Below are 20,361 nucleotides of genomic sequence, written 5' to 3' on the forward strand. Positions count from 1 at the left end.
CCCTGTTAGAATGAGCTCTTCTGAGGCTGTTTCTTGGCCAGGTTGTATTAGATCTATCCATGTCGACAGGGTCCTCTTCTGCACAGGCTTCCCTTTCTTTCCCCAAGAGGACCCCACAAAAAGATGATCGTCCACCTGATGGTCCTTGGTACGATAGATGTAAAAGCTTACAGCTCTTTTAGGGTCCAACTGATGGGGTCTATCCTCTTTTGAGAGGTGAGGCAGGGCGAAGAATGCTGGAAGAGTTATGGTTTAGAATCAGAATGTCTGGAGCAAAGGTGGTGTAGGGTGGCATTAAAGATAGAGCCTGGAGTTCACTCATGTGATCAGCTGAACTGATCACAATGAGGAAGACAGTCTTAAGGATCAAAAAACACAATGAGCAGCTGTGCTTTGGCTCGAAGGCCGTAAACATGAGAAATGTCACGACCAAGTAGAAGTCCCACCTTGTCATCACAATCAGTTTGTCATACCTTTAATATACTGAATCACAGCAGGCAGGTGATTTAAACATGGATGATTGGTCCGGCAAATGCAAAAAGCCCAAAAGGGATGACAAATAATCTTGAAAAATGCCCACGGCAAGACCTTGATGGATAAAGACAAAACAAGGAACAAAACATCCAACAGTTTAGTTTGTGAAGAGTCTATCATGTGGACTCCACACTAGGCCACAAATTTACCCAGTATCCGATGTAAATGTACCTTGTAGAAAGACACCTGATAGTAAGAATAACATCCACAACCTCAGGTGGAAGATCGAACGCATTCAATTGCTACTGCTCATGCTCAAGTGAGCTAAAGAACAATGATGGATTCAACCCAGATCTGTGACTAGGGGTGAGTGTCTGACAAGTTTCAGCGCTCCGTCCATCATCTCCTTGTGTTTGCTAAGGAAGACAAAACCTGGGCCAGCATGAGCAGTTTGAATTTAGAAGGCATTTAGAGGCAAGGATAGGCCAAAACCTTCCATCCTTCTTCGGCATGGGAAAATAGCAAGATTAACAACCAGTCCCTTGCTTAGAGTTCAGAACTTTTTTGATGACTCTTGTGGAAAGTAAAACTCGCACCTCTTGCATTAGAATCAACAGGTGCTCCCCCATGAGCTGCTCAGGTGTAGGAGAAAAGTGGGGCAGGACAGAAAGAAAAGGTAGACAGAGCCATGCTGAAGGATTTGGAGAACCCATCTGTTGCATGTGATGGATCTCAATCCTGGAGAAAGTGCTGTATCCTGTCCCCCACAGGGTAGATGTGCACTACTAATGAAGAGCAGAAGCAGCTTGGACACCTGTTGGAGGGGAGGGGGACTCAGAGGACTGATGCCTGTGGTGGCCTGCATGTAGCCATCCAGATCCACATTTCTGGCCACAAAAGGACTGGACTGACAGATTTTGCATTTACACCAACCTCATGGAGTAGCCTCAGAATTTCCTGAACTGATGAGGAAAATGTTTGGCAGGAGTAGAAAAGACTCTCCTTAAGGTGTTCTAAGGCAAAATCAGTATTTCTCCAAACAGTTGCAGCCATCAAAAGCATATCTATAAGGGAGGCCTGTACATTTCCTTCACGTAACTCTGAATAACGTATTTGGCCACACCTTCCGGGTCCTGAGATTGCGGGAGACTGAGGTGAGCGGGAGCATAGAGGGGGCACCGGGCAGTTGATTTCTTCCCTTCCCCCCCTCTCCTTGGAACGATGGCCGGAACTGGGAAGCGGCAACCCATCGGCGGCCTGGGAGTGAGAATGACCTTACTGGCGGTGGAGGGCAGGAAGCAAGGCCAGCCATTATACAAGAAATACCAGAGCCCTAATACCCAAAAGGGAGGGTTGGGAGTCGGCCCAGGAGGAGCATTGAGACCCCTAATCTCACGAGAGATGGGGGAGGGGGAGGGTAGGGGTACTCGAGACTGTACCCAGTGTCCCTGGAGACTTCCATGATAGGCAATATTGTGAATCTGGGCCTGAGTCCACATTAATGAGGAAGCTCTGAATGAGGCAGTGAGCCGGGATCACTGGCGATTGCAGAGTGCCTGCGGGGGTGGACAGAAGCTGTGGAGGCCCGGGGGATATACCAGGAGAGAGGCATTAGCAGGGAAGGAATTCTACGATGCTGAGAACACTTTAAAGGGGGACATTGCAGCCTACCCGTAGGCACCAAAGTGGGCTAACTTCAGTAGCAGAGGCATAGGATGCACCAGATAAGAGGAAGGTCACAAGCGGGAGGCCTCTGGAACCACAGAGGAGCAGTGTGAAGACCAGATGCGAGGAGTGTACCGAGCTGTGCCCAAGGTCTGACCCTAAGATGGTCGCCTCTGGGGACATATGACACACCAATTTTGTAATAATGGCCATCATGAGTGGGCCCCTTTCCAAAGCACTCCTTCTCCCCTTGTTGGGGAGGGATCCAGCATTTATGCCCTGGAGTCTCAGAGACCCCACTGAGAGAGTCCACAGTGACAAGGGAGTCTCACACAGCGGAGGCCTGGGTTTTTATCCCATTACGGCTGTGAGCACAGCACCGTTCACCGTGCCCAGCGCGCTCAATGGAACTTTTGGACTATGCCGCCCCAGGCAGAAACTATAACCTTTCTGTATGTACTGCGGTGCCCGAGCAACCTTTGGCCGATGACCGGTGGAGCTGTCCCACGCAGCTATGGAGGAGTTTGGCTCTGGTTCACACCTAGGCCGTCACCTACCCAGCCGCACGTCGGACACTGTTTTTCCTCGTTTCCTCGTTGTGCCTCCTACACCCACCCCTTCCTCTTACCTCCATTATTCTCAGTCTACCTCCCCTCTCTCCCCTAATCTTCTCTCCCCTTGCCTATTTTTTTTTCACCCATGTTTATGCTATGCTTCTGTACTCATGTAATTCCTGTAACTACGCTCCAGTAACTGATGTAACTTTGTAACCATGTTCTGAAACAATGCTTCTTCCTCATGTAAAGCGCTCTGATACCTCCGGGTCTAGCCAACACTATATAAAACTCAATAAATAAATAAAATAAAGCCTTGACCATCCTGAATAGTGTGACCCAAGGAGGCCCTAAGTTCTTTCATGGCCACTGGCAAGATCGCACTGGCCGAGCCCCAAATGGTGTGCATTTACTGCCCCAACAAACAGACAGCATTGACAGACACCAATGTTAGGCTGGGCAAGGGAGCATTAATTTTCTGAGCGCTGCAACCCTCCTCTACTCCCTGTCTGGGAGTGGGGGGCAATACAAAATTAACTGAGATTCACCTTGGTGCTTGAAGCCTGGACCACCAGACTCTCAGCAGTAGCATGCTATGTAAGGTAATCAGGGTCATCAAGAGCCGATCTATGGCATCTAGCCACGGGCCTATCCATTAGTGGGCAAGACCAGGGCTTGCACCAAGTGCCCCTTAAGGTGTCCGTAAGGGCTTCGTTAAACTGGAGCAAGAGCTCACATGAGGCTGGCCCAGGTTGCAAAACATTTTTGTCGTAACTTCAACTTACAAACTTGTAGATCTAGGACTACAGTCTCTTGTTGAATTACCACAGCAGAGGAAACAGTTTCTTCCATTGGGGACCCAGGAGACAAAATCGGTCCTGTATCAGGTGAAGTATCAATCACACTGGCCTTCTTGAAGTCCATATAAAGATTCTCATTATCATATTGAATGGAGGTCAGGAATAAATCATCCCCATCTCTGCCATTGTCATCTCAGGCTGATGGTAAGCTCCGGTCAGAGTCAGAGCCAAACCTACAATGGAGCCTCTGGAGGCGGCTCTGCAGTAGTCAAAGAATAGGGACAGTCTCAAGTTGTAAGGGGGCCAGGTGCACTATGACAGATCTAAGAGCTCCCACGGTCAGGATCAAGCTGACACCAGTTCAGGGTCAGACTTTGGAGTTGGTACCAGATTCTTCTCCGGCATCAGCACTAGTGTTGATGAAGGAGAAACCAACATAGGTCTCGCAGCTGGAGCAGAAGTCTACACTGGAGTCAGTGCTAACCCATGACAGATCCAAGGAGATCAGACGGTGCTGAGGATGGATGTCCCAGTCTCAGAGGCTTCCCAGAGGAAGTTGGAAGAGGGCCAAAGACACGCAGCATGGCCTCCTTAAATGCATCGCCTAAGGCCTGAGGATCTCAGGCATATTGACATCAAGTACAAACTCAAATGGATATCGGGAGTGAGACTAATTGGCACCTTTACACATTCTTTTGATAGTGAGTTGCGGGATGAGGCAGAGTTACGTTTCACTTGGATGTTACATTTCACAGAGAAGTTCAACCACAAAGACGACATTTCTCTGGAGTGGATCCACACCCTTCACTTGGAATGAGATCACGATTTACATGAGGCCTGTGACACCTTCCTATATTTGGTGATGTACAGTTGCAGTTCCTGATCACCTTCGTTTGCCTGGGGGTGCATTCATTGAACAACTTTGGAGAAGTGCCCTGAGCCCAAATACTAGAGACACACCTCATGCAGGTCCATGATGAACATCTGTACTGTAGTCAAAACATGGTTTGAAGCCTTTAGTGTGAGCAGGGGACATTGGTCCTATGTACACTGCATTTTGTTTGGGAGTTGGCAAAAGCCCGGCAAAAGTAAGGCTGGAGCTCCTAATTCACATTTGAAGGTATGGAAAGCAAGGGACCAGCTTTAGGCTGCCGTAAATAAAGTATTACGCACTCATAATTTCTATAGGTATCAATAGGATCATGCATAAAGCAAGAGGCTGAGTCCGTGGTATCAGGTTCAAAAGGGCTTTATTCCAATAACTCGAGTTATAGGGAGAATGGTTCCATCACCACTAGGGATCAGGAAGGGTCTTCTGAAACCTTATTCACAGAGTACAGTATATATACATTCAATATTATACGTAAGCAGGAGCGCTTCAGGCAGAGCAAAAGAGAATGAGATAAGAGCATGTGGGCGTGTAAGTAGGCGTGAAGGTGGGCATCCATGTGGGCGTCCACTTGATGAGTCATAGGTGAGTGTCATAGGTGGGTGGGTACCTGGAGGGGGTTGCGTGATCAGCTGGAACTTTACTGGAACTTTGCCTTACTTGTGCTCAACTCGAGCATGACGTGTAACTGACGTGTAACTGGGGGAAGGCTGCTGTGCAGTCGGGGAGTCTGGAAGAGAGGCCTTCAGTGTCAGGACAACCAGCACATCTTGTATTATCTGATATCTAAAGTCCGGAGCAGGAACTGATCTGTGACATAGGTTGCCCATCACCAAGAGCCGATGTGGCTTCTATTTATTTATTCACTGCGTGGGCCTTACATGGGGGCTATGGGCTTTTCACTGACGTGAGTTTTGCAATCACACAAAAGGAGACAGAAAGGCTAGGCTCTCTCCTTTGCATACGGGTTGTGTTTATTCCTCCTTATCCAGGCAGGAATGTGATTCAGTAGGAGTAAGCAGATAACCGTGCTCAATACTGTCTCGGCACCTCGGACAGGGCCCCAGTGTGCAAGGCCAAAGATATGCAGCTACAGCTCTCAGAGCATCTGAGGCCTGAAACCTCTTTTCGGCTCTTGGCTGAGCCACAAAAACGGGCTTTCATGAAAATAACACGAGTGCAGGAAAACATGATGCAAAACGTGTAGGCCTCAATGCAGATTTGTCGTTTCTCTCATGGGAGACTGGATGATGGCAGGCCACGTTATAGCATAAGCATCATGATAGACAGGCCATGGAGGGGAAATGCATGGGATACATGCATGTGTACATAAAGCGTTGGGGGGCACATAGGGGACACATAGGTCTCATAATTTTTATTTCCTCATTCCCTCCTTGTCCCCTAGTGGACCCTTCATGTCACATCTATTCTCATGAGACAGTCGATCTGTTCTTGCAGCATTATTTTTCCATTTTCAATGCTCTGTAAATGGGGATGTGGAACACATGCAGTAGCACACAGGCCGCAAACGGCCGGGCCACACTGCAGACATAGACAACAACTGAATATCATTAGTAGTATTAACCCACAGACGGTCAACACTTTCCATCCCCATGCCGATATTATTCCCCAGAGCCAACTGGACCAAGTCCACGTGCCTGGGTCTTGGTGTATGCTTTGGGCAATCTTGTGGAGCCTTGTTATTGCTTTGTATACAGACGGTGCGTTATTAGGAATAAAAGAAATGATATGTAGCACGTCCCACCCCAGTCTAAGGGCAGCTGTACATAGGCTGTCTGGCCACAAATAAAGTAGGTGTGTCGTGATGCTCTGAAATAGGACTTTCCTTTGTCTTTAAACTCTATTATAGTATTACACTCGCTGTGCCCCAAATGTACTGAGACTTCTTTTCTGACACACAAGTCCCCTCTCACTGGCAGGACTGTGATTGAGGATGGACCTACATTGTGTATGGGCTTGACATTCAACATTATAAAGTCGAGGGTCGCATTTCCTTGCAGATACTCTTCATTTTCTAGATCTGTACCTTTTCTTTGGGGAAGACCTTCTTCGTCTGGGAAACATGCTTCATTCATGACTTTATTCAAGTTACCCCATACCCAGTCACCCCTACACTCCTTGTCTTGACATTCTTTGGCATCACCGTTGATGGATGTCATTAAGGCAAACCATGCTCCGCAAGAACCATTATGGGAGAACGGAAAAGGGAAAAGAGGCAACACCCCCTTCACCTTCTGATACGGGGGAAGTCGGCCACAGACCCAGCAGTCTGTAGCATTGCTAGTCTGATGTGAATGGTGCAGCATCTGAATAAAGGTATTGTTGCGTAGGGCAAGTCGATAGGATAGCTCATAGGATGGCAGATCACTAAATGTGTGCTTTATGGTATCATTAGTGGAGGAGTGTAAGAGTGAGGCAATAGGAGGAAAAATAGCATGTAGTATTAAGCTGATACATATTATCGTGATGCACAGAAGAGATAGAAAAATCAAAGTCACTATACATCTACCACGTAATATTTTACAGTATTTGCTTTTCATCTTGCTCTTTTCATAATTATTATTGTCCGAGATCTTATGCAAGCCAGAATACATGTTCAACCGATTCACCACCTAGTGGACTTAATTGATCAAACGGGGTCTGGCTTTCTAGATCTTTGTACTCCTGCTGAGGAGTCTCCTCTAGTAAAGGGGACTCAAAGTCTGAAAAGTTTGTTTCCTTTTTAAAAGAGTCGTTATTCCCGAAGTAGCGTTTACAATGGTGAATGTGCAACCATCCTTTCCGTCCTTCGACTTTAACGGCTGTCCTCGTGGTCAATAGCACTAACTTCGGCGCCTTCCACCTCGGCTCAAGAGGGCTCGTCCTGTCGAAGTTCCTTATTAAAATATAGTCCCCAGGAGCGATGGAGTGTTCCTTGACCTGGGTGTTGTCAGGGAAGGCGGCGGCAACCTGCGAACGACAAGAGAGTAGTGCAGACATCAAGGAAGCCAGGTAATCTGTCAGCATGTTACTATCAACATCAGTAATCTTTTTAGGCATCGGAGTGCCCCACATATACGGTGGTCTACCAAAGACCACTTCATAAGGGGATAAGCCAGTTCTAGAATGGGCTACCATTCGCATGTAAAAGAGGGCAACCGGCAGGGCTACCATCCAATCTACACCTTTTTCTGCACAAATCTTTGCTAGTTTTGTCTTTAAGGTCTGATTGTGCCTTTCTACTAGGCCTGCGGCTTCAGGATGTCGTACACAATGGAACTTCCAGGTATACCCTAACAGAAGGGACACCTGCTTCATGAGTACCAGGACATATTTGTAACCTCTACATCTGTTCATTTGGATATAATCCATTTGGAGGACTTCAAAAGGATGGTCAGGTGGAGAGAAATCCACCTTGTTCCACCGGAATGCCTTTACCTGGATTGAATTGGCAACAGATCATACATGTTCTGACTTTTTGTTTCGCTGCTGCACGCAGGTGCTTGTTGAACCAGATATTCTGTAAGCTGTCTAGCATTGCTTTCATTCCTAAGTGTGCAGGACTATGTGCGGTATTTATGATCACTTGTACCATTGAATCAGGAAGAAACCATGTTGCTTTGCCCTTAGTCATCCAACCCTGATCAGTCAGTACCCCTCCTTGTTCCGACCATTTCTTTAATTCGTCTAGAGTAGCATGTGTCTGTAGGTCTTGTACATCCCTGGAAGGATCCCTTACTGTCATGGCTTTGGTCATTGATGGTATCTGTGAGTTCGTCATGTCTAGTGGGGTCTGAGCTGTCTGTTTAGCAGTTCGGTCTGCCAGATCATTGCCTTGAGAAATGGTATCTGTGGCTTTAGTATGTGCTTTGCATTTCAGGATAGCTATGGCTGTCGGTAAATGTATCGCTTCCAGAAGGGCTTGTATAAGGGGGCCATGCTGTATCTTGGCCCCGTGAGAGGTCAAGAAACCTCTTTCTCTCCATAGTACTCCAAAATCGTGAACTACCCCGAATGCATATTGTGAATCGGTGTAAATGTTTACTCTCAAGTGCTTAGCTCTTATGCATGCTTGTGTCAGAGCGATGAGCTCTGCTGCTTGTGCTGACAGTATGTCTATTCTTTTAGTCTCTATGATTTCAGTAGCAGTGGTCACTGCATACGCTGCCACTAATTCTCCCGCCCCCGTACTCATGCATGAGCCGTCAACATAGAGTGTTAGGTCAGGGTCTGGGAGTGCAACATCTGTCAAGTCTTGTCTTGGTTTAGTCACGGTATGTATCACTTCAACACAGTCATGTGGTGGAACGTTTTCTGTACTAGAGGGCAAAAGAGTAGCAGGATTCAGTATGTTGCATCGTCTGATCTCTATGTGTTGTTGAAATAACGTCAGCTCATAACCTGTCAGTCTTGCTATAGTCAGGTGTTGGGTTTGTGTCCGGTTCAAGAGAACCTCCACTGCGTGCGGTACTTGTACTGTCAGGGGGTGGCCCAGCACTATCGAGTCACTTTGTCTTATGGCTAAGGCCGTTACTGCAACAGATTTTAGGCACGCAGGCAAAGCCTGTGCTACTGGGTCCAATGTACTAGAAAAATAAGCACAGGGCTTGTGTTTTCCTGCATGATCTTGTGTTAGGACAATCAATTGAATACGTTCCGGTGCCCACAACTAATTCCCCTGAAAGATCACAATAAAACATGAGAAAAGGGAAGAGCAACATACCTATTTCCTCGGCTTACTTTCTAAGGGGGCTAATTTCTAAGGGGCTAGCGGGAAGCGAACCTCCTCAGGGGCCAGCAGGAAGCCAATATTCTCCTCAGGAAGCCAATATTCTCCTCCTTCCCCCCTTTTTGACAGGAGGAAATCTGAAACAGATTTCACTGCTGTCAAACACTATCAAACCCTGTGTGTAGCAACTGGGCGTAAGCAAAATTATAGGAGATGCACAGCGCATTTGAAATGGCTAGAAATCCTTCTAGCAAATGTACAAACCTCATTGTGTGAGCTCATAGGCTGGCCAAATGACATCTCATATGCAAATGTCCCTATTATGTGAACCTACACCAACCTGAAGTCAATATTAATGCTAGGAGGCCCTAATAGGAATGCTAAGCTGCCTAAACATTTGGAACTCTTTTTTTGTTGTTGTTTTTTTCATCTCCAATACCAATTAGACATACACTGATAACGTGTTGTCTGCTATTTTAACAACATGATAATGGTAATATCATGTCTGTGAAATTTAGTAATTGTGAACAAGTTCCAGCCAAGCGCTGCGCAAAGATTGACGTTGTCACGACCATCTCTGTACCGCACAGGAGAACTTGTATTAATGCTAAACAGACTGGTCAATACGACACAAAAACAAAACATATATAAAATACATATGCCAAGCCATCAGTATACCAAGCACAGAAAGCATAGACAAATTACAATAACATATATAAATGAGCAGTGATGCGCAATTACCGTACCTACAGCTCAGAGGCGAACATTCTGGCCTGCTTAATTTGTCAGGCTTATAATCAATAACTGATTTTCCTTTCCTGCCTTACTCACCCCCCATCTGACAGAAGGTCATCTTAATGATGAGCAGCTGTCAGCTGGACTGACTGTGTTATTTCTGACACACAGGACCAGCAAGAATAATCAAAAAAGAAAAACACACGAACATTTCTTTTTGGAAAGGTGTTATGCATCTATTTCAACACAATGTACCCTGATTTCCTATTTGAAGGCGCATATCTCATTTTTCTTCTCATACTTGTAACCTTTGGATCATTTTGCCAATCCAACTGGTGGCAGCTTTGGGCCACAATTTCCACTGTGAAAATTGTCTGAATTTGAAAATCGTTTTTATATAGGCATATAGCCCTTAAAATTTCAAGCAAGAGCATCATTTTACTTTTTGTTCTAGAATCAATTCAACAGTAGTTAAGAAAGTAAAACAACAGTCTTCCATAGACATTTCCTCGGGGCACTAGTCTTGCACAGAATAGAACAAAGGAAGGCTTCTTGAGTTTCATTTCTCAGCTGCCCTGTCTGTATCAGAGAAGCTAAAAATAGCCCCTCAGCCCGGCTTGAGCCTGGGCTGCCAGCCATCCTTTTTTTATCTACTCCTGGCCCTCAAGGCTCTCCGGCTGCAGGCATTACACAGATGCTATGTCAGAGAAGCTTTCTAGGCAGTGATTTCACCTCCCGTTTTCCGCTCCTTTTCCTAGCCCCCACCTTACGGGCTTCAAGGTCAGAATCTGCCTTCGATTTCTGCATCACATTCTGCGCTCTTTAGCCCCCACCTTCTCCTCTCTCTGAAGCTGTCAAAGACAAAAAGTCTTCCCAATTCCATATAAACTGCAATAATTCGCCCTATTGAAAAATTGTTTTTGATATACAATTTGTTTTCAGGGGATCGTAATCTTATTTTTCCAATCTCAGATTAGTAAAACGCTCACGGTGAATAATGTACAGCACAAAACTTACTAGCACAGAGCAGAGATTGGGTATTACTTCGCACAATGGTACTTATTTTATCAACCTCTAATAGGTGGGAGTCTCTGCATGTTCAGCGTGAATCAGGACCCACAACCGTCTGGACCCAGCACATTGGCTCACTGAACCACCAAGAACACAAACCTGTATTCTTGAACAATTTGCAAATTCGAAATACCCACAATTTTTTCTCAAGCTAAACTTTTAACCGATCACTAATTATTTTTCGTTAACACTTTGTACATTAGGGGTGTCATCAAATCACAGGTGTTGCTCTTTCTCTAGCTACACCCCTCTCAATTTCCTTTTGACAACATAATCAAATGTTGGACCATGTAAACACCAGCTATGCGCTGTTCGTTTGGTGGGAGGCTCAAGAACCTTTGGGCTACTATATCATCATTATATGTATCATATTGGGACACCCACAGGGTCGCTGACCGTGCTAATTCTTTTTCGGTCGGGGTGAGGGGCTGGTCGTTACCTATTCATTTATTCAGGGCTTTTTCGGTAATTTGGAATAAACTTTCAAGGGAATATCTTTCTTTTATAGCCGTTCCCTGTTTACGGTAATTGAGGCCCTTGGGCCTCTCGAACCGTCGGGCATGGCCCACGTATAGTACTTTGTCTTTGTCCCCGGCTTCGTCATCAGAGGATGACTCAGCCTTTGCGTCCGGTCCTGCTTTGTGTGAGGCTATTATTGCCTTTCGGATTTTTGGTCAACATGCTGTCTGTCTGTCCTGATTTATCATGCTGACCGGTATCTATATGATCACTCCAACCTATATAACAAGGATGTACGTCCCCGTCACCTTCGTCTTTTTCCCTGATCAGACAGTTAATTAGGAAACGAAGGATATAATTCTTAATAATTACTTTTCTGTTTTGTGTGGCCTCTGCTATGCACTCAGGACCCTCGCCTGTTCTTATGAATTTGTACATTTTCTTTAGGTCTTTATCCATATCTGGTAATTTTTCCAAATATGCGACTGCTCGTCTAAGTCTTAGTGAAATCACGAGCATATTGCCCTTTCCTGGATCTGGATCGTATATACATTCGGAGATGTCAACTTTTACAGTTGGCCCCCCTCCTGATGCTGTCCCGGATCCCTCCCCGCCGTCCTCGAGCTCCTGGATCTGGGCCTGTGTTGGGGGTGCAGGGAAAGATCCGTCTAGGTATGCTGGTGGGGATTCCTCTAGGTAGGTGTTAATAAACGCTTCGGATGCTGTTGGTCTTATTTTTCGGGGTACTTGCGGTGGCACTCTAACGGGTCTTTCTACTGGGGCCACTCTTGCTAGTTCCTCTGAAAGGACGGGATAAATACCAGCAACGTCAGTATTTCTTTCTCTTTCAGCCTGTTCTCTTTTGACCCGCTCCCCTTCCTCCTGTAACTTCTTTTCTTTGGCTTTTTCAGACTCCTGTCTACTTCTCTCTGCTTTGTGGAACTCTTTCTCTGTTCTTCTATGTGACTCCTTGCGCCAAAACTCAATGGCATCCTTCTGAGCAGGTCTACATTTTCTCTTCCATAGCTCTTCCTCTACCTTCATAATGCATTCCGCATCCCACGTTCCCGTGATAGGCCATCTATACTGTGTCTCTAAATCCTTCGTGTAATCCACCCATAGCTCTAAAAACAACACGGCATCTAAACCATGTTTACAGTACATGAAATGTCCAGGTGTGTCTCTAGGTGGAATGTTAACTGATTCCTCTAGTACACCTTTCCTGGTACATATTTTACGCAGTTTCGAAAACAACGGCATGTTGAAATGTAACCAAAAAACAAAAAAAATCACAATGAAACAATCTTACATACAAACCTGACACATTCAAACCTAACTGAACCTGACTAAGACAACAACATTCATACAGTTGAATCGGTGCACCTGAATACTTGAATACTTGAATACTTGAATACCTGAATACTTTATGCATGCACTTGAATACGTGAATACTTGAAAACTCTATGCGCTGGAATACAGCAAAACCATACCGGTCTCACAAGTGAGACACGTCTTTACCGTGTTCATTAAATGAACCCGTCTTTATGCAACCCCCATGAAACTCACCGGGAAGCAGAACTTGAAGGCCTCGGACACTCGACGCTGCGCGGGAAGGGCGTATCTTTGGTGGATCTCTAGAAACCTCGGACACAGCTCTCTCGCAGGGTGGGCTCTGGGTCGGGACGATCCGCAATCCTCACCGCCTCGTATGGATGCCTGGTCGCAGTCCGTCTCCTTCGTTGGCCTGAGGGAGTTGGCGGGAAAACCCGCGACGTGTACACTTGAAGTCCGTCACGGCTGTAGAAGGGGCAAAACTGGACCTTCATCTCCGGCGCGTGGGGAAAGAGATTTGTCCCTATTCGGGCGCCATTAAATGTCGTAAATAAAGTATTACGCACTCATAATTTCTATAGGTATCAATAGGATCATGCATAAAGCAAGAGGCTGAGTCCGTGGTATCAGGTTCAAAAGGGCTTTATTCCAATAACTCGAGTTATAGGGAGAATGGTTCCATCACCACAAGGGATCAGGAAGGGTCTTCTGAAACCTTATTCACAGAGTACAGTATATATACATTCAATATTATACGTAAGCAGGAGCGCTTCAGGCAGAGCAAAAGAGAATGAGATAAGAGCATGTGGGCGTGTAAGTAGGCGTGAAGGTGGGCGTCCATGTGGGCGTCCACTTGATGAGTCATAGGTGAGTGTCATAGGTGGGTGGGTACCTGGAGGGGGTTGCGTGATCAGCTGGAACTTTACTGGAACTTTGCCTTACTTGTGCTCAACTCGAGCATGACGTGTAACTGACGTGTAACTGGGGGAAGGCTGCTGTGCAGTCGGGGAGTCTGGAAGAGAGGTCTTCAGTGTCAGGACAACCAGCACATCTTGTATTATCTGATATCTAAAGTCCGGAGCAGGAACTGATCTGTGACATAGGTTGCCCATCACCAAGAGCCGATTTGGCTTCTATTTCTTTATTCACTGCGTGGGCCTTACATGGGGGCTATGGGCTTTTCACTGACGTGAGTTTTGCAATCACACAAAAGGAGACAGAAAGGCTAGGCTCTCTCCTTTGCATACGGGTTGTGTTTATTCCTCCTTATCCAGGCAGGAATGTGATTCAGTAGGAGTAAGCAGATAACCGTGCTCAATACTGTCTCGGCACCTCGGACAGGGCCCCTTTGGCTGAGGCCCAAGTGTGCAAGGCCAAAGATATGCAGCTGCAGCTCTCAGAGCGTCTGAGGCCTGAAACCTCTTTTCGGCTCTTGGCTGAGCCACAAAAACGGGCTTTCATGAAAATGACACGAGTGCAGGAAAACATGATGCAAAACGTGTAGGCCTCAATGCAGATTTGTCGTTTCTCTCATGGGAGACTGGATGATGGCAGGCCACGTTATAGCATAAGCATCATGATAGACAGGCCATGGAGGGGAAATGCATGGGATACATGCATGTGTACATAAAGCGTTGGGGGGCACATAGGGGACACATAGGTCTCATAATTTTTATTTCCTCAGTTGGAGACGCTTATATGTGGCTCTGTGCTGCAACTTCCAGGGCAGAACAAAACCTATGTGGAGCCCCACAGTGCAGCATGCATGAGCACTGCTACAAAAAGTTACTAGATGCAGGAATATTCCTAAAGGTGGGGAATCTGAAGGTAGAAGAAGCCATAAACAAAAATTGATCAATAAGTGGGGCATAAAGAATACAGATTCCTATTTGGAGGCTAGGGCAATTTCAGTTTCTGTATGTATTTTAGGTCTTGGCCTTTGAATACTTTATGCCCAGTGCATACAAGGGCAGCACAAAATGGCAGGGGAAAAATTGCAGCAGCTTTGCTTGTTTGATCCTCATGTTTTCTTTCTTTTAACATATGGCTTCTTGAAACGTATCTATGTTTTGACTATGTTCACCATGGAGCCTGCTGAACTGTCCTGGTTGCATGTGCACTGATTTTTTAAAAATGTTTTGTCTTTCTGTGTAACTTCTTAAACAATTCTTACCCTTTTGTATGCTAACTTTACACAGGCAGTGGTCATGGTCATTAATATATCAGTTAAGGTTGGCAAAATGAGAAAAGCTGTATCCTCCGTGAAAAATGTCACATAATCAGGCTTTTTAGTGATGCTGTTGACAATTTCAGATACAGAGATCTCTCTAAAAGGTAACATATCATTCTTTCCTACAACTGCTTTTTTTATGGTGGTGGCAGCCAATGAAATATAGCTCATACGCAAATGGGTAATTGTGCATACCTAGGCCAGATTAAAAAAGATTTTGGATATCTCTTACTATTTATATGAAATTACAGAAAATTAATCAACCTGCCTTTTATGCCTGATGTCGATTAAAAGGAATTTTCCTGATGGCTGTACTTTTCTTGTTTTTCTTATTAGCTCTTCTTGTGAACATTCCATCCGTCTGGCACTAGATATCTAACCAAGATTATCCTTAGTTAACAGAGTTGTTTCCTTCATTAATTTTGAAGGACAATGACCTATGATTTCACTCATAATTCTTAAGGCTATAGTAACTTTATAACTTCCTTCTCCCTCTTGAATGAAACCCTTCAAAACTCAGCTGAAGGATTCCACACAATCATTTCCATCTTGTTGATATAAGGAATAGTAATACAATTGGTTCATTCCTTATCATGTAATTTTGAAATGTCTCTGACATTAATTCCGATCATGTGGAGAAATGACCAATCATTACAATGACATACTTATCCTACTCATTTTCTTCATGTATGGGCCTCATGAAATTGATCCCAATTCTTTGCTAAGAAATGCCACGTCAATTTATAGGATGCAAAGGCGGTCTGTAATGGTCTGGCTTTTATCAGAAATACTGCATTCAGAACATTCTCTTGCAATGCTTTCTATTGCCTTGTCCAAACCAGGCCACTAATAGGTTTCCTTCAGTCTGCCCTTAGTTTTTAGTATTCCAAAATGCCCTTCATGTCATATAAATAGGATTATTTCTTTAGGGTGTTTTTGGAGGAGTAACTCTACCATTACTAAATAAAATACAATATATTATAGTCAATTCATTTTGGACCTCACAGAAGGCCTGTAAATTATTTTCCTTCAGCATTTTATTTTGGAGGAGTAACTCTACCATTGCTAGATAGCATACGCTTTCTATAGTCAATTTTTTTGGACCTCCCAAATGACCTGTAAATTATTTTCAACCTTCTTTTTCAGTGTCCCTCCTATACTTATTTATCTTTCATATCAATTCATGCATCATCATACACTCTATACATTCCTTTTCGCTAAACGTCAGTTTCTTCTGTGTCCCATAAATCTGCCACACAACATCCATTACACATGTCATCAAACAATTTTTTGGCATCTTTTATGGGTAAATGCAGGAATCCTGCAACGTTGTTTTTATCAACTGGTTCATAAGACACATCATAATTATAGTTCACGAGTCTTAATTCAAGTCTAGGCAAAGCACTTATTAGATCCTTAGTATTTAAAATCTTTGTTGGGGCTTGTGGTCACAACATATGGAAATAGGTGTACCCCACACATATTGTCTGAAATGCTCCAGAGCACATGTACATGCCAAGGCTTCTCCCTCAACAACGGCAAATTTCTCTTTATTTGGTGTAAGAGTGTGAGAGACAAACACAATTACAATTTCTTTACTGGACGTTTATTTTTGTGTCAGCACTGGCCAGTTCCTTTTGTACAGGCATCAGTGGTGATGCAACTCTTACAATAAGGATCAGACCCTTGAAGCAAAGGAGCAGTATTAATACAGTCATTTAACTTCTGAAAAACTTCCTGGCATTCACAAGACCAAACACATTTTTAATTCTTTGTTAGAAGCTTCCTAATATGATAGGTTAATTCTACAAAGTTTCTTGTTTCGTGCACATTTTGAATAATAATCTGAAAGACCTAATAATGATCTCACATTATCCTTGTTCTCTAGGCTCAGAGCATTCTTACAGCTGCAACAAGTTCTGCCTTCAGTTGTATACCATTTGCACCTAATTCAATTCACAAATATATTAACTTACTTTGAGCAAATTTACACTTTTCATCTTCTGCAGTAAGACCTTTTATCTGAAGAATGCTGTGAACTTTCTTCAACTTGACATCATGTTCCATTCTATTTTACCCACGATCAGAAGGTCATCCTGGAATAAATTCATCCTTTACACCTCTAAATATATTCTGCATTAGCCTCTGAAACATTGCTGTAGCTGAGGCCAACTCAAGGGAACTCCCTTAAATTGGAAACAATTAAACTCCTGGCCAATCGAATCCTTCCTTATATCACCGGACTGATTCACCCAGACCAGTCCGAATTCTTGCCGGGAAGGAACACGGCTAGAAATCTACGACGGGTGAATGGGGCCCTGGGTAGACTTGGTACCGTCGAGGAGGAAGCGATCCTATTATCCTTAGATGCCACCATGGCATTTGACACCATTGAATGGGATTTTCTCTTTGCTGTGTTGACTCGCATGGGGATTGGGCCCAAGGTGATAAGATGGATTAGGCTACTGTATACACAACCCAAAGCACACGTCACCATCAACAATCAATGCTCAGCCACTTTTCCCCTTCGGCGGGGCATGAGGCAAGGTTGCCCGTTGTCTCCGCTCCTCTTCGTTCTGGTGTTAGAGCCACTGGCCGTTTGGCTCAGGGGTGATCCAGAAATAAGGGGTCTTGAATGGACAATAGACCATGAGGCCCGCATCTCGCTATACACGGATGATATTCTTCTTTGGTCTCTCCAGCACACTTGCTGTGGCGGGTACTCCACATATTCCACATATTCACCGCACACTCAGGATACAGGATAAATTGGTCCAAATCTCAGATGTATGTCTTTTGGGGCGAACCCCCATCCAATCCACAGGGCTATGAGATTCCGGTGGCATCCCAGGGCTTTCGCTACCTGGGTGTTTTTGTCACCCCATATGTTAACCTCTTCTTTGAACGGAACCTGCTGGGGCCTCTTCAATGTCTAAAATCAGACGCCCAACACTGGCGATCTCTCCCTCTCACTCTCCTGGGACTGCATCCCTGTTTAAGATGCTCGCGCTTCCGCGCTTTCTATATGCGTTACAGAATGCTCCCAACACTATCCCAGATTCCTATTTTCCCCAAATTGATAGCGTCGTACGGGGGCTACTGTGGGAGGAAGCCCGCCACGAATTGCTATGAACAAACTCATCATGGGATGGTACAACGGGGGCATTTGGTTACCAGACATCCAACTCTATTATCAAGCTTCCCAACTGACAGCAAGCAATAGATGGGTTTTTGGCTCGCACGACAATCCCAATTTCCCCACAGATCACTGGCTCATGGGGCAGGGCGACTATAATAGGGCATCATATACCAATCCCCGTAAACCTAACTTGACCGGCCCCACGGCCCGTACGGTTGAGGTTTGGCATGGAGTCACGAGAAAGCTGGGTTGGCATAACCGTCCCACTAAGGCAACTCCTCTTTGGGAACCTGATATAATGGGTCGACTCAGCAAATGCCCCGGATTTGATAAATGGGACACTATTGGGATCTTCACTGTTGAGGACATGTGGGTCAAAGGGAAGCTGGCCACCTTTGCTGACCTCCATACAAAATACCAACTGCCACATTCGGAGACCTTTAGATACGTACAGATCAGTCACGCTATTTCGGCTGCCCTGCCAAAAGGGATCCCTCTCCCTGAATCTTCCCCCCTAGAAGACCGGTTGTTATTAGACCCCATGGATCATAAGGCCATCTCCCTCACCTATAAGAAATTGGTAAATAACCGTGCTGATCCGATGCAGAAATTACGGATAAGCTGGAGACAGACATGGGAAGTATAGATGATGAAGACAGGAGAGACGCGCTGGCCTCTCCCAGGGAAGTTGCCATTCCCATGCGACTAAGGCTCATCCAGCTGAAAATCCTTCACCAGTTCTACTCTGATGCTAAGCTCCTGTTTAGACTGGGTAGGCGACCTGATCCGCTCTGTCTCCGACATTGTAATCAAACTGGCACTTTTGTAGACACTTTATGGGAATGCCCACAAATTCAGCATTATTGGGAAAGGGTGACTCGCCAAACTGAAAGGGCATTTGACAAGCCCCTAAAGCCATCTCCCCAGCACTGCCTCCTTAATAATTTGGGAGGCTACTGACCTCTCCCAGGCGGAGCAGGCGTGGGCCTCGATGGAATGGATCATCGCAAAGCGCAACATCACCCAGAAACGGGGGTTGGACACGGTCCCGCTTTTAAGTGATTGGGCAAAGGACATAGACAGTGCAATGATTGCAGAGAAGCGGGGTTCAAGGGACGAGTGTGCCCCAGGAAATGGGATCATAAATGGGGAAAGTGGAATAAATACAGAGGTGACATTTGCATCTCCCCTACTATAGAACTGTGGCGTGAAAGGCAAACACTGATGGCCCAGCTAACAAACGAAGTCGAGTCCTCCCCACTGGCAAGCTAGAAGGGATGTGTCCATTTGGTCTCATCATCACAGTTTATCACTGTATGTAATTTCTTGGCTTAGTGATGTAACACACAGTTGGTTAGACACTGATCAGAGGCAGCGAAATGATGTTACCGTTGTTCAATATGATGTGGAATGTAGGGATGCCAGATTCTTGTTTTGGGACCACTAATGCGGCAATGAAAATGCTCTGTACCGCTGCAATTTTGCTGAAAATAAAAACAGTTTAATTTTTTTTTTTTAAACAATCTACCCATTAATAGTGGGATATGTATGTTGAAAAACTCCTACTTTCTGAGTGCAACACAACCTGATGGAATGCTGCCGATAAATCAGTTGTAGTGAACATTAACACACCTATGGTAAGAGCTAACAGTTTGTTAATTTGGGGGCAAGGACACCTATCTATAAAAATATTTGTTTTAAGGCCTCTAAGATCTACTCAGTCTCACCTTTCCATTTGCATATATAGCCCTTGTGTGCTGATCTAAGACCTGGCTCTAGCCTTTGATTGACCTGATAGTGACGGGACAGTATCTTCCATCCGATTACAGCACCAAAAACAGAAAGGAATAAAATCCAGTATGTCTCTGCTGGTCCGGAACTGGTACAACAGCTCCTTTTTCTAACAGACCCTGTACTACTGTCATCAGATAAAGACTTTTTGATAGTCTATTCATAAAGGAGTATTTTTGAACTGATGAGGGTAGGTAGGTACTTTGTACGTGATCTGATAACCATGTTGAACTATTGAAAGGACCCATTAATCTGTTACTGTGTGAGTCCATGATAGAAGAAAAATGTCAATCTTCCACCTTCATTTAGTTATTTCGGCTGGGTGTGAGTTTGAGCTTGAGAAAAGTTCAGTAGGGTTTTATTATAGAACCTCAGGTCCATCCACAAAAGGTCTGCCTATTTTGTTTATGAAAAGCAGATTTTTGGCAAAGAAAAATTTCTCAGTCGAGAAAAAAATAAATGGCTTAAAAAAATGTTCTTGCCTGTTGGAACA

The sequence above is a fragment of the Triturus cristatus genome, chromosome 1_2 (assembly GCF_964204655.1).
Source record: "Triturus cristatus chromosome 1_2, aTriCri1.1, whole genome shotgun sequence".
NCBI classification, from domain to species: Eukaryota; Metazoa; Chordata; class Amphibia; order Caudata; family Salamandridae; genus Triturus; species Triturus cristatus.